The sequence below is a fragment of the Panicum hallii genome, chromosome 7 (genome assembly GCF_002211085.1).
Source record: "Panicum hallii strain FIL2 chromosome 7, PHallii_v3.1, whole genome shotgun sequence".
Lineage (NCBI taxonomy): Eukaryota > Viridiplantae > Streptophyta > Magnoliopsida > Poales > Poaceae > Panicum > Panicum hallii.
The window spans coordinates 16,215,242-16,231,637 of record NC_038048.1 but is presented as its reverse complement, the minus strand read 5'-3'; positions in this window follow the sequence as shown (position 1 = coordinate 16,231,637).

The following is a 16,396-nucleotide window of genomic DNA, read 5'->3' as shown; positions in this document are numbered from 1 at the left end:
ATGAAAGAGCAGTCTTGTCTAAAGCGACATGTTGGCTAGGGGCTAACAGGCTCTTCTTGGCCAACTTCGACTCTCGGCATGGTCTCCAGACCCCGGGATTAGTTGTCTCCAGGAACCCTACACTCAACACCACGTGCTTCCATGGCAAGCAGCCTTGACTAATGAACAAACAGCCCGCCCCGGGAAAACAACTTGAGCTTAGTTAAGAAACATACTTTAGCTTACACAAAGGCCAATCATGGCTGGGATCCCTTGGATCTTGAAAATAGGAACTTTACATATTTCCTAGCAAAGGTACACAGATCACAGGAAAGGCACTCCGTATGCGGGTGGTAAATGACCGTGGAAGGGATGCATGAAGCTGTCGCGAGGAATCCCCCAAGTACACCATGGGAGAAGGCAACGACGGGTCCGGCTTTGGTGAGTGTGTGGCAGTGTGTTCGAGCCCGCAGCCATGACTGGTCTGAGAGCCCATTTGCGCACCCAGGGCGGGGGAGGGGGGGCGCTCCGCACCGTAGCGAGACACAAATGGGCACGCTGAGTCAGCATTCCCGTCGGTCCCTACCTGACCCCTGCATCACGTTTGCTGCGTACAACGGGGGCTGGACCGCCAGAAGCCACGCGGCGTGGGCGCATGGAGCAGGGAGTAACTCTTGGCCCCATGCCTGACTCACCGTTACAGATTCGGGCGTGAGCCTGGGGGCTGCTGTCAGCACCACAGGAACGGCGGTCCCCCTAGCCTTGGACAAACCAAAGGTAAATGGGCCGAAAGGCCCTCCTAGCCCATTAGCAGTAATGGGCTAAACTGAAGCACCTTCTAGAGGACCCAAGACCGCGGGAGGCCAAGCACCTCCCCAGGACATGGCGGTCCCTTCGTGGAGAAGGGATTCGCTTGTCGGCTCTTTAATGCGCCCGCCTTGCTATGACCGGGCGAGGCCCAGGGGTGGTGCGCCTTCCCCGTAAAACAACATGATTATGGGGGAGGCATTCTCACATACAGCACGGTGACCAAGATAGAGGGAGCCCCCCTCTCCGGTCACATCCCTTCGTCTGGCAATGAACGATTGGGGGAGCCCCGCCACTTATGCCTCCTGTCGCATCGGACAGGCGTGGAGACGAGCGTCGATGACCCTGAGCGGCACACAGAAAATACCCCAGGCAATGCATGGAGCTCGGGAGAAATCTCGGGGCATCTCGGGGTCCATCGAGGAGGATGCAGGGCCCTGACAGTCCTGGCCCATGATGCAGGCACCGCATTCACCCGGGGCCCATGGGGAAGGCTATAAATAGAATAGACAGGCAATGTATAAGAGGACTGAAGGGGACTCAACTGAATACAACTATCAGCTCCACACAGGACGTAGGATGTTACGCTCACAGTGGCCCGAATCTGTCTAAACCCTTTTGCCTCCTGATCATCATATGGTCGGAATCCTACTGCGTGTTACACCCTTGGCCAAATTTCTAAATGGGGATTCCCATGAATCCCTACTTGCGGTACTCACCCACTGTTAAACACACAGTACGCTTTTCTTTTGATGACTCATTGTCTTTATTCTAGTTTACCTTCTTCACATACATAGACCCAAATCAGAAGTATGCAAAGCTGAATTAACCAAACAATGATCATCCATGCATGTAGATGTGACAAACCGCAGAGATTACATGAATCGTATCTCTAGTTTCTTAAGAGTCGTGCAGCCTTGATTTTTTGCCACATAGTTGCCACACGGTGGCAGCGATGACCTGCATAGCACGTTATCGAATTCCTTCCACGATAGAATTACCATGGTGCGTGCAGACAGAAACCACTACTAGAAAAAAATGCTTATAGTACCGGGTCAAAAGGCCCGCTACTACTGGTTTCGCAACATGTACTAAGCAGTGGTATACCTAGGATTTCACAGAGGATATGCCACGATATTTTTTTCCACTTGCAAATCAGTATAATCCATATATAGTTCGGTAATAAAATTTAAATTTCACCGAGAAATTTGGTTACCAAGAATAAATATTATATTTCAAGTCTTAAATTCAACAGTTAAATACCGATGTTGCATAAATTATAATACAAATAGTTCAAACATACTAGTCAAATGAATAAAAGAAGCTACTTCTTGTCTGGTCTACGATTACTGAAGTTCATGAAAGTCTCGATTATGTCATTTTCATCCATGTGACACTCAGGTAATTAGTGTGGTCACATCCTAAACTTTAGTGTAATGTTATGTGCAAAATGTCGTAAAAGTGTGTTTAAAAATTAAAGTACTAAGGGAAAAAGGGTTACTTATATAATTATATTTTAATTAAGGTCCTTTTGTGCTAAATGGGTAAACATGGAGGGTAGAATTCAAATGTATGAGGGTTATTTTGCAAAAGTCAAAAACTTGTGTTTAAATCGCAAAAGTAGGTGAAACTACCCTTTGGATATATTTGTGGTGTAGTTTTTAAATAGGGTTTGTATAAAGTTTAGAATCTTTGCTAAATTTTATGTTAACTCCAACTCCTTAGCTCTTATGTGGATGAACCTTAAAGCAAAGTTGTACATTTTGAAAAACCATACATTTTTGCTTTTGGGCCCATCTCCATTTGAGCACTGGTTGGAAAGTTATCTATACATTACAGTACGGTCCCTGCTTTTCTATGATATTGCACTTAGGTCCTCCATCTTCTTCCTCGAGTCCCCGAGCTCCTCTGCCTCTGCACGCGCGCGTGACCCGCCGCCGCCGGCCTCTTCTCGAGCTCCTGCAGCTCTGCGCCGCCCTTCCACGCGTCACCCCACCACTCCTCCTACCGCCCGCGCCGCCTTCACTGTCCTCCCCTCGCCTTGCCACGTCGGGTCGCCGATGCCGAGCGGCTGCCACGCACCGCAGAGCACGCCGGCGCCGCCCGCTGTCCTGGGCTCGGCCCGTGACTACCACCCCCCCCTCTCTCCCTCTCCTCTACAAGGCCGTGCCCTCCTATAAAACCCAACTCGAACCCCCTTTCCCCCGCTTGCTTCCCTCTTCTTCCTGCTCGCGACACCATGCTCGCCGCCGCATTCCTCGCCGGAATTCACCGCGACCGCGCCACCCTGCCCAAATCCCCACTGCCCGTTGCTTCCTCACCTCCTCCACTAGCTCCCCGACCTGATCCAGTCCAGTCCCTAGCCTTCCTTCGCCGGAATTTCTCCAACCCCGTGCCGCCCCTCACCAGAGCCGCCCGCGGACGACCTCACCGTCGACGACCTACTTCCACTCCTTCCCCAGCCAAATTTACTTCCCCTGGTACTCGTGCACGCCTTACTTCCCCATGTTCAAAGGCCCTTCGCCAGGAACACAATGACCCGACATGGCCACCGCCCCTCCTCGTTGCCAGCCGTGTTCCACCACCGTCCGTCGAGCACATCCCCTCCCAAACAGTCCCCTAGGTCTTGTAGATCGTGCCCGGTTAGCCCCTCCCCGCCGGTAACCTCGCCGCCGGCGAGAACGTGCCGGAGCCGATCGGCTGGCCGCTGTCGGGGCCTGGCAGGGGCATATGTGCGAGTGTATCTTGTGTTCTAGGGATCCAAGTGCAAAAGACTAAGGACCCCCCCTAAAGGTTTTATTATTTCATGTGAATAATGCTGCTGCCTTGTAAAATTCGTAGAAAACTATACAAAAATCAAAAAATTGCCAAACTAATTTTGTTGGAAACTAGATTTCAAACCCTACAACTTTTATTAATGAGGTTTAGTTTGAAACTAAATACTTTTGAATCTATTTTAAACTTAATTTTAAAAGGTATATGGTGTATAACTTCTACATACTAGTTTAGTTTCTTGTGATTTTTGGTATGTAGCTTCTATAGGCCATGTGTGAGCTTGTGTAAGAGTTCCAAACCTAGCACTATTTTGTAGTTTAAACTCTTTTGAATTTGGGTACTTCAAATTTGAGATGATTTGAAATTAATTAAGCATGTTCCTTAGGCTTAATTAATTAGATCTTTTTGTCATAATCTAATGTGTTGATAATTAGTCTATAATTAAATCTTCAAGACTTTATAATTCTATTTACCTAAGATTTGTATTTAAACTTGAAATTTGAATTCAAATTTAAATGTCTTAGTTCCTGTTTTCAGTAAATCCAATACTATAATCATAACTTAAATATAAATGATAATTCAAGACTAAACCCCCTTGTTTCATGAGTTCATGTATGTTAACTATTTGGATTGCAACTTTATTCTGAAATAAATTCTTAAACTCAAGCACCATCTCATTTTAAATTATTGCATGTCATATAGACTCAACAACACTCGACGACGGAGACTACGAGTTGGTCTTGGGACAAGACCAAGGGTTTTTTGAAGACCTGATAAACATCGCCGAGGATCTAACTGAAGCCCCGAACCAAAGTTCGAAAGTCTCTTACACTCCTGCCCCCAACCCCACTCAAGAAGGCAAGCCCTGATGCATACCCCAGTATTTCAATTTATTACAATTTCATTATTACATTATATGTCTTGCATTACATCTAGGCGTTGAAATGAAACCCTAGTTGCATAAAATCTTAGGGTTCCAATATATTGTACCCGAGTCCTTATCGCGTAAACGCTCTGCTTAATAGGGCCGGTAAAAGATGAGTGATTTCCTGACATTCGCGCGATATAGGAGTTGCATGTTTACTATTCTGCAGTCACTATAAGGATGATGGATAGGGTCATGTACGATATCATGACCGAGGGTCTTACCCTGTCTGTTTTGATAAAAGTTGTTAAGGTCGCAGCGTGCGGTAGTGGTGGCTAAGCGTTTGAAAGTACTAGCCACATGCCGTGAAATATGGTAAAGCGGTAAGCCTAGTAACCAATCGGCTCGGCAAGTAGACATACCTCCCACCACTCGTACTTTGTTTTTTCTCACGCACCGACGTGCGGGAGTGTGTTCCACACTGTGGACAGGAGTACGGTCATGTAGTCGCGCTACAGACGCTTGTGGTGGCCCTGTTCCACGACCCGGAATGAAAGGCAAACGGTTGCTTCGGAATGATCTTTGGATGTTCCAAGCATGTGAGTTAGGTTTACCCTTGTGTGGCAGAACCATCTGAATTATTCTAGCTCAAGTGCGCTAATGATCGCTATACAACTGGCATTAACTCAACGCACTTCAAACGGAACAAACCATTGGTTTGTCGGGTCTCCGCCCGATACAACTACGGTTCAACAGGATTGAAGCAGGTTTACCTCGCAGGAAGGCGAGTTTACAATCACAGAACAGCTCATCAACTTTTAATTTACAAATATGCAAATATTATTACAAACCTTGTTCCAAACTGAAAGTAAAACTTATACAAATAGTGTTTAACTCGACAAGCTAAACAGCTCGTCCAAATTCACACGCGACTACATTTGTCGCAAAGGTTGACACCATGCTCAGCCCAAGGCCTGGTGTCACTCAGGAGGGTCACTGCCAGCCGAGGACGGATCCCACTCCACGAACCAGCCAAAAGGAACAGACGTTGGCCATGCAGGGTTGTCCGTGGGATTCTCGAAGGTTATACCTGGAACAGATACTAGCAAGACTGAGTATTTTAATACTCGGCAAGGCTTACCCAGGGTTGGGTATACTTTAGACCGTAACTAGACTCATGAAGGCATTTTAAGGGTTCTCGGTTTGTTTTCAGCTAAAAAGCAACAAAGAGTATGAGCTACTTTCAAATTTTAGCTCTCGGGTTCTACTTGATTATCCATTCTAGGTTAGCACCTACACTAAGCAAGCAAAGTAGAGATTATCATTCATCATGATTAATCCATCAATAGTTACACTTCTTACTCTATGTGGCAGAAGAAATAAGCAGTCTCAATTTCCGCGAGAGACGGACGATTCTGAATCAAGTTTCAACCTTGGAACATCCAAAGATCGTTCCGAAGCAACCGTTTGCCTTTCATTCCGGGTCGTGGAACAGGGCCACCACAAGCGACTGTAGGACCGTACGCACACCAATTGTGCAGGACGTACGCCTGTAGCACGACTACATGACCGTACTCCTGTTTGCAGTGCGGAACGTACTCCCGCACGTTGGTGCGTGAGAAAAAACAAATTACGAGTGGTGGGAGGTATGTCCACTTGCCGGGCCGATTGGTTACTAGGCTTACCGCTTTACCATATTTCGCGGCATGTGGCTAGTACTTTCAAACGCTTAGCCACCACTACCACACGCTGCGACCTTAACCACTTTTAACAAAATAGGCAGGGTAAACCTTCAGGTCATGATACAGCACATGACCCTGTCCATCATCCTTATAGTGGTTGTAGAATTGTAAACAAGCAACTCCTATATCATGCGAGTGACAGGAAATCACCCGACTTTTACCGGTCCTATTTAGCAGAGCATCTAAGCAATAAGGACTCGGGTACAATACATTGGATTCCTAAGATCTTATGCAACTAGGGTTTCATTTCAACTCGTAGACGTAATGCAAGATATATATAATGTATAAGTGAAGTGGTAATAAATTGAAATACTGGGGTATGCATCGGGACTTGCCTTCTTGAGTGGGGGTGCTGGCAGGAGTGTCACAGACTTCCGAACTTTTGTTCGGGGCTTCAGTTAGATCCTCGGCGATGTTTATCGGGTCTTTAGAAAACCCTTGGTCTTGTCCCAAGACCAACTCGTAGTCTCCGTCATCGAGTGTCGTTGATTCTACATGACATGCAACAAATTATTTGAGATGGTGTTTGAGTTAAAGGATTTATTTCACGATAAAGTTGCAATCCAATAATTAACACACATGAATTCATGAAACAAAAGGGTTTAGCCTTGAATTATCATTCATATTTAAGTCATGATTATAGTATTGGATTTATGGAAAACAGGAATTAGAACTTTTGAATTTGAATTTAAATCTCAAGTTTAAAATTCAAAATTGAGGTAAATAGAATTATAAAGCCTTGAAAGTTTAATTATAGACTAATTATCAACATATTAGATTATGATAAAAAGATCTAACTAATTAAGCCTAAGGAACATGCTTAGTTAATTTCAAATCATCTCAAATTTGAATTATCTAAATTCAAAAGAAGTTAAACTACAAAACAGTGCTAGGTTTGAAATTTTAACACAAGTTCACACATTACCCATAAAAGTCACATACCAAAAATCACCAGAAACAAAGTAAGTATGTGAAAGTTATGCATCCTATACCCTTTTATCTTAAATTTAAAATAGATTCAAAAATATTTCATTTCAAACCAAACTTCATTAATAAAAGTGGTAGAGTTTGAAATCTAGTTTCCAACAAAATTGGTTTGACAATTTTTAAAATTTTCTACAATTTCCTATGAATTTTACAAGTCAGCAGCTTAACACACATAAAATAACGCATGGGTTTGCACCGGGGTCCCTGGATTCTTGCACTCAGACCCCTAGAACAACATAAAGTATCACACCTATGCCCTTGCCGGCGTTCGATGGTGTCCGGCGTTCCTGTCTCCGGTGTTCTTGCCGGCGGCGAGGTCCGGGGTGGGGATGGGCCGGTGCCACAGGACCTACGGAGGCTACTGATCAAGATAGGGGGTGATGTACTCGAAGGGCAGCAGCGGAGCACGGCCGGCGACGAACAATGGCGGCGGCCGCGTCGGGGCGTCGTCGTTCCCGGTGAGGGGCCGGCGAACACGAGGGAACAAGGCGCGCACGAGCACCAGGGAAGTGCGGGGATGCTTTCCCCTAGCTCAATTTGGACAGAGACCGACCAGAGAGGGGTGATCGACGGCGGGGTGGAGCTCGGTTCTCACCGGTGGTAATGGCGGCCGGCGTTCTATGGGCTTGGGTGATGGAGGGTGGTGGAGGAGGGGCTGGATAGCTTCAGGAGGATGATGTGGTGCTGATGGTGCCGTTGATCGGGTCGGGGAGGCCTTGTACCAGTGGATCGACGGGAGGCCGAGCGGCGGCGGAGGAAGAAGGCTCGCCAGTGCTACGGTCCGGTGGTTCTGGTGCACAGGAGCGAGTTTGGATGGGTCGGGGAGTATCAGCGAACGACGGGGATGTTGTTTGTGTTCAGGATCAAGGATGGGGAGTGGTGGTGAGGGCTGCTGACGGTGAGGCTGAACGGGCAGCAGACCGGAGCTCACCGGTGTTGCGGGAAACAACACTCCGGTGCAAGAAAATGGAATTGGGTGGGTCGATGAGCTACAGGGTGTCACGGTGGTGCTCTAAGAGCATTGGGTTGGGGGTCCGGAGGTGGTGTGGGGAGTTGCCGACGGTGGTCCGGGGCGACAACGGAGGTCCGGTGAGCAATGGCGATCGGATCAGGGGAAAAATGGAGGGAAGGGGAGGGTGCAAATGCCAGGACGTGCTCTAGAGGAGCTAGAGAAGGCGCTCGGGGTCCAGAAGAGGGGGGTGATTGGTGCAAGCAGGAGCTGGCGTCGGCGGCGCTCGTGGCAGCCGTGGTGGAGCTCGGGCAAGAGCAACGCAACGTGGAGGACGCGGGGCAAGACAGCACAAGACCGGTAGGGCGGCGGCGAGGTAGTGAGTGGCACGTGGGTGAGGGGAGTGGCGCAGGTCTGCACGATGGTGGCTTGCGCAGCAGCGACGGCGAGGTGCGTTGCACTGGCGGCAGGAGGCTCTCGGGCGGGCAGCGGGTGGCGTGTCAAGGTGGGGAAAGCCGGCGCGAGGGCAGGCAGCAGCGGGGCAAGGACCGAAGCGACACGTGCACGGGCGCAGAGGGGTGCTGGAGTGGCAGAGGCGGTGCACCTGGCCGGGCAGTGGCGGCGGCGTGCGGCAGAGGAGAAACAGAGGAGATGGAGAGAGAGGTAGATGAAGGAGGACCCAAATACAATTTCAGAGAAATGCAGGGACCCTACTGTAAATGCATCAATAACTTTTAAACCAGAGCCCAAATGTAGATGGGCCCAAAAGCAAAAGTGCAAGGTTTTTCAAGATCTACAACTTTGCTTTAGGGTTCATCTGTAGAAGAGCAACATTTTTGAAATTAATATGAAACTTAGCAAAGTTTTCAAACTTTATGTAAATCCTATAGATAAAACTACACTACACATATATCCCAAGGGTAGTTTCACCTACTTTTATAATTTAAACACAAGTTTTGGACTTTTGCAAAATAACCCTCATACCTTTGAATTCCACCCTCCATGTTTACCCATTTAGCACAAAAGGACCTTAATTAAAATATAATTATATAAGCAACCCTTTTCCCTTAGCACTCAAAGTTCTAATTACACTTTTGCCAAATTTTGTACATAAAAACACACTAAAAATCTAGGGTGTGACCATGCTATTTACCTGAGTGTCACAGCCTTCCCCCCTAAAAAGAATCTCATCCCGAGATTCCGGAATAGAAGAATTTGGATGATCACTTTCAGAGGTTGGCTTGGAAGAAGTCGAGGAAATTATGTTGAAGATAAGATTCGGTCTCCCAGGTCACTTCTTCTTCAGTGTGATGATTCCATTGAATCTTGTACATTCTGATGGTTTCTCTTTTCGTGCTTCTTTCTTTAGTGTCTAGCACTTTAAGGGGATGTTCTGTATAGGTCAGGTCTGGTTCGATTTCGATGACTTGGGAATCGATGACCTCGGTAGGAATCTTAACACACTTCCTGAGTTGGGATACATGGAAGATATTATGGATGGTCGCCAATTGAGAAGGAAGTTGAAGACGGTGAGCTACGGGTCCACAGATTCCAAGGATTTCAAAAGGTCCGATGTATCGAGGAGCAAGTTTCCCTTTTACGCCGAACCTTTGAATACCCCGAGTAGGAGATACTCGAAGATATACGAAGTCTCCAATTTGAAACTATAATGGTCTTCTTCGTACATCAGCATAGCTTTTCTGTCGAGATTGGGCTGCCTTTAAATTGTTTTGGATAATCTTTATTTTATCCTCTGCTTCCATGACCAGGTTGGGTCCCAAGACTTTACGCTCGCCGGTTTGTGACCAACTCAAAGGAGTTCGGCACCGGCGACCGTATAATGCTTCGAACGGGGCCATCTTAAGACTAGTCTGATAGCTGTTATTGTAAGAAAATTCTGTCAGTGACAAGCATTTATCCCAATTCTTGTCATATTGAAGGGCACAAGCTCTAAGCATATCTTCCAAGATCTGATTTACTCTTTCAGTCTGTCCGTTTGTTTGAGGGTGATACGCGGAGCTTCGAATTAACTTAGTTCCAAGCGCATATTGAAGTTGCTCCCAGAACTGAGCAACAAACTACACTCCACGATCAGAAATGATCATTTTAGGTATTCCATGAAGATGAAGGATTTGATCTAAATAGATCTTGGCATACTTTTTGGCATTATATGTAGTGTGCACAGGAAGGAAATGTGCACTCTTGGTTAACCGATCAACAATTTCCCAAATTGAGTCATGTCTCAGAGAAGTGTTGGGCAAACCAACAATAAAGTCCATACTGATATCTTCCCACTTCCAAGAGGGAATAGGTAGAGGTTGAAGGATACCAGCAGTTTTCAGGTGACTAGCCTTGACTCTTTGACAGATATCACATTCTGAGACATACTTAGCAATTTCTCGTCGCATACGAGTCCACCAAAAGTTTTGTTTCAGGTCCCGGTACATCTTCATACTGCCAGGGTGCATAGAGAATCTGGATAGATGGGCTTCATCCATTATCTGCTTACGAAGCTTATGGTCTTTAGGTACAACGATACGTTTGTTGAACCATAATACTCCTTCTGGATCCACTCGGAAGCATTTATACTTCCCTTCTCCTTGTGCTATCTTCTGCTTAATAATGCTGACTCCTTTATTGCGCTGTTGAGCTAGGACAATGCCATCCCTAAGCGTGGCTTCAACTGAGAGATGGTTTAAGTCACCTTGGGGAATGATTTCTAGATTAAGCTTTCTCATTTCCCCACAAAGAGTCTCGTTGAAAGCTTCAACAGATAAGCAAGAACAATGTGCTTTGCGACTGAGTGCATCTGCAACGACATTGGCCTTACCTGGATGATAGTGTACTTCCAAGTCATAATCTTTGATAAGTTATAGCCAGCGTCTTTGCCTCATATTTAGGTCTGCCTGCGTAAAAATGTACTTGAGGCTTTTGTGATCCATATAAATATGACATTTTGTTCCCATTAGATGATGTCTGCAGATTTTTAGGGTATGAATGACAGCTGCGAGTTCAAGATCATGGGTAGGATAGTTCTGTTCATGAACCCTAAGTGCTCGTGATGCATATGCAATTACTCGGTGGTCTTGCATGAGCACACAACCAAGTCCAATTCCGGATGCATCACAATAGATGTCAAAGGGTTTTGACACATCTGGTTGAGCCAAGACTGGAGCAGTTGTGAGATGATCTCTGAGAGTGTGGAATGTATCATCGCATTTTTGATCCCAAGAGAATTTGACACCTCTCTTTAGTAGTTCGATCATAGGTTTGGCTATTCTAGAGAAATCCGGAATGAAGCGGCGATAATAGCCAGCTAGACCAAGAAAACTACGGATTTGATGGACTGATGTGGGAGGTTTCCAATCCATCACTTCTTGTACTTTGCTGGGGTCAACGAATATACCATCACCAGAGATGGTATGGCCCAGAAATTTCACAGTATCTAATCAGAACTCACACTTAGAGAATTTGGCGTACAAGTGGTGGTCTCTTAATCGCTGAAGGATGACATGAAGATGTTTGGCATGATCTTCTGGATTTTTAGAATAGATCAAGATGTCATCAATGAAGACCACAACAAATTTGTCGAGTTCTTGCATGAAAATGGAATTCATGAGATACATGAAATAGGCAGGAGCATTGGTAAGACCAAACAACATGACCAGATACTCGTATAGACCATATTGAGTGGAGAAAGCTGTTTTTGGAATGTCACTGGGCCGGATCTTAATTTGATGATAGCCGGAACGAAGATCAATCTTAAAAAATACCTTAGCTCCGGCTAGCTGATCGAAGAGAATATCAATGAGGGGTAGGGGATACTTATTTTTGATAGTTACCGTATTGAGAGGATGATAGTCAACACATAGCCTTAAGCTATTGTCTTTCTTTTTCACAAACAAGGCTGGACAACCCCATGATGATGCACTTGGACGAATGAAACCTTTGTCTAAGAGGTCTTGGAGTTGGATTTTCAACTCGGCCAACTCATTAGGAGGCATATGGTAAGATCTCTTAGAAATAGGGGCTGTACCAGGTTGGAGTTCTATGATAAACTCAATATCTTTGTCTGGGGTCATTCCAGGCAAATCGTCTGGAAAGACATCTGGATATTCACAAACAATAGGAATATCCTTTAACTTAATCCTAGATGCAGCATGGGTGCAAGAGTTGAGATACTTCGATTGTGGAAGATAGAGAATAGTAGGTTCGTAATCAGATGAATTTATCTCCACAATTCGAGAAGAGATATCTAAGGACACATGGTGCTAGGTCATCCAATTCATACCTAAAAGAACATCCATTCCTTCTAGGTCTAGTAGAAGTAAGTCCATTTTTATCAATTGACTACCCAGCAAAAGTTGTTATCCACCAGGAGTTGATATCTTATAATCTCCATTAGTAGGATAAATATCCAAGCCTATTTTAGTTCCATACTTTGCACTGACAAAGCTATGAGTAGCACCAGAGTCAAAAAGAACAATAACGGGGTGATGGTTGATAGAAAATATACCCGTCATTATCGGTGTCCCTTCGGGGAGTTCGGAGAGTGTGGTGAGGTTCACCCTGCCTTGGCGGACCTGGACCACCTGCCTCTTGCCCTTGCTCTTACTGATTGGACCGGAGGTTTGCCCTTGGAAAGATTTCCTAGGTTGAGGGCAATCCTTGATGAAATGGGACGGGCTTCCGCAGTTGAAACAATGATAGTTGTTGTTTTCTTGATTGGCTGGCGGAAAGCTCGGCCACGGACCTTGCTGTGGTTGCTGCTGAAACTGTGGTGTCGATGGTCGGTTGAATCGTGCCTGTTGGGGTGGTCTGGCTACCCATCTGCCAGGCAAATTGCCTCGAGGCGGACTCGAGGGGCGTTACTCGGAACCAACCGATACCTTGATGGTTGCGTAGTTGTAGGCCCTGTAGGTGCCTTCCGTTTCTTTTCTGCTCTATGGGCTGAGATACAATCCTCTTGAGTAATGGCCATGTTGACCAGCTCGTTAAAATTGTCGGCCCTTACCAAATTCAGTCGTTCTTTAAGTCTGGTATTCAGGCCTCGACGAAAACGATCTCTTTTGCGGGCATCACTGTCTGCATGGTATCCCGCATATTGGCACAAGTGGTTGAAAACTTGTGCGTATTGCATGACGGTGCGGGTTCCTTGAGTCAGGTTCAGAAATTCATTGAGCTTGCGCTCAATGAGTCCCTCGGGTATATGGTGCGCTCAAAAGGCAGTCCGGAACTCACCCCAGGCGACAACATGATCGGCAGGCTGCATAGTGTAAAAATGATCCCACCATAGGCGAGATGTGCCGCGGAGTTGCTGGGCTGCAAAAAGCGCCTTATTTTCCTCCGAACATGGGGCAGACAATAAAGTGAACTTGGACTCGATAGTTCGAAGCCAAGCGTCAGCATCCAGAGGCTCGTCTGCCTTATGGAATAATGGAGGCTGGGTACTGAGGAAGTCTTGGTAACTGGCCGATAGAGGTTCATCTCGGCCTCGGGATTGCTGATGGAAGTGGCCCATTTGAGCCTACACAAGCAGGTTGAGAAGTTCTATTTGTCGGGCCATAACCTCGGCCAAGTTCGGAGGTGGTGGTGGTGGTTGCTAAGAACCACTGGCCTGATCTGCCCGGAATCCTTCCGGGGTTCCGCGAGTAGCTCCAACCATCTGTAACAAAGGAGATATCCATTATCAATCATAATCTTACTCCAATTTTCAGATGAGATACATTTACCAACTGGAAATATACTTATATGTTCCATTCAATCCACTCAGATCAGATGCAAGGATATTGAGCAAGATAATAAAACACAAGATTTAGATTACTATATAAACACTGGTGATCCTTACATCTTACATCAACGCACTTAAACCACTACAAACCATTGCCTAAGTACACGTGCCACATATACAACAAGTGGCTCTAGAACTAGACAGACTACACACTGCCTATGTCACATTTTTCTACACTAATTACAACTAGACTGTCACTCACTCAACCAAAACTAAAAGTCATCAAAGTGGCCTACTGATGACTGACTGCCAGAAGAAGAATGATGGGGACTGATAACAGGATCTCCGTGCTCAGAATCAATCTCGGAGACTCCTTCAATTTCTTCAGGATCTTCTTCTTCCTCTTCAGGAGCTGGTACAGCAGGAGGTGCTGGCTGCTGTTGGAGTTCATTAATGTGGGCGTGGGCATCATCAATCTCCAAGATGAGGTCATGGATCTGCTCTTGGAGGAACTCAATGATCGTGTTGCGTTGGGTGATTATCCCATCACTCTCATTTATCTGGTCTTCCCAATGATGAATAGTCTCATTTCGAGCAGCAATGATCCCATCTTTCTCGGTTACCAAAGCTCGAAGTTGGTCAACTTGGGTGACTTGTCTGTCAGCCTCTCTATAGTAGCTTCGCGCAGTATTGATTAACTGACCCATCTCGCGACGTAGTAGCAGTTGATAATGATGCTGCACACCCATAAACCGCATAGTACCCCGAAGTGCTTCCTCCGTGGAACCTTCTAACCTGTGACCTTCGGGGACTACTCTGAGATCCCACTCTGGATCCTTGGTATCAGTGGATCTACCGATCAGCTGTCCTGCAGCTTCTCTTGGATGCTGCTTACAGAAAAGATACATGGCCTCCAGTGCTGCTCCTTCGATGGTGTCAACTATTCGATAGCCCAGCACATCAACTTCAATAGGCTGCCATTAGGAACGGAAGGGATGCTGAGGAATAGTCATTCTAACTCGGCATTGGCGAACACCCTCTTCCTAGTACTCGACCGCGTCATACTGTGGAGGCTCGATATAACTGAGCAAACGCAGTGACTCCCAAAGAAGGCGAAGGAAACCCTCCCAGTGCAAGGCATCTGTATGGAAATGCCCGGCCGGATCCCAAAAGATGTTAGGAGGGGCTGCCATCCGCAACAAGAATGCAAATGGTGAGACTTTTTACCTTGCTGAGATATCACAAGATAAATGGAATGAGATAATCAATTCTGATAACAGCAAAGACTGGAAATCAGATGGATGCCTAAGGTACTCAAGATACCCAACTTAAAACTACCATGAGACCCCTATCAACCCATTCCAGAAACAAACAACACACCATTCATCCTTAACAGTATTAAACACACATTGCATTCTTTTGTTTGACAACGGATTATGCATGCACGTACTACTCGTCCTAACAACCAAAAACAACTGTCGAATATGTTCGGACTTACGTAGTTAATTTTGGTGGCAAAACACATACGACACTCTCTAATAACTAATCGATTAACCCTACTCGTCCTAACCTCTTAATCGTGGTTAGTGTACCTATAAAAGAACACACACACACATATATATATATATATATCATGAACCTTTCATGGCAGCACGACATGAAAGTGTCCCCAAACAGTACTGTTCACTATAGAAACTGCATCTGTACAATTAACGCCGTACAGACAACGTTAACATACGTTACCGAAACAACGTATTCACGGGGGTACCGCAAAATGCGGGGGTATGAACAGCGATCGCCATACCCTGCACCGAACCATATACTCCCAATATGATCAACCTAAGTTGATATATTGGCAGCATCTCAAGTAGGCCACCGCTTGAGAAACAGCGTTCGGTTCGCATCACCGACGGGAAGGCTAACTCCCCAGTTAGCTGAGAATCCTTACCTTCTTACCTCACGATCGTAGGTGTCGTTACAAAAAGTAAGGTTAAGTTGTACATAAATTTAAATTTTGACAGAAAGTAGTGCTGCAAGTCAGAACTATCTATACATATATACATATTCTGGTAGCCACCTGTTAATTCCCATATACTTCCCTAGGGCTTTACGATCTAAGCGCAGCCTTAACGGATCCAACGTACGTTGTAAACTCATTTGTTGGCCAATTTTATCCTGAAAACACTTTGTAAGAGCTATTCCAGATGTAAAAGTAAACCTACAGCTCTGATACCAGCTGTGGAAGAACCATCTGAATTATTCCGGCTCAAGTGCGCTAATGATCGCTATACAGCTGGCATTAACTCAACGCACTTCAAACGGAACAATCCATTGGTCTGTCGGGTCTCCGCCCGATATAACCATGGTTCAACAGGATCAAAGCAGGTTTACCTCACACGAAGGCGAGTTTACAATCACAGAATAGCTCATCAACTTTTAATTTACAAATATGCAAATATTATTACAAACCTTGTTCCAAACTGAAAGTAAAACTTTTACAAACAGTGTTTAACTCGACAAGCTATACAGCTCGTCCAAATTCACACGCGACTACATTTGTT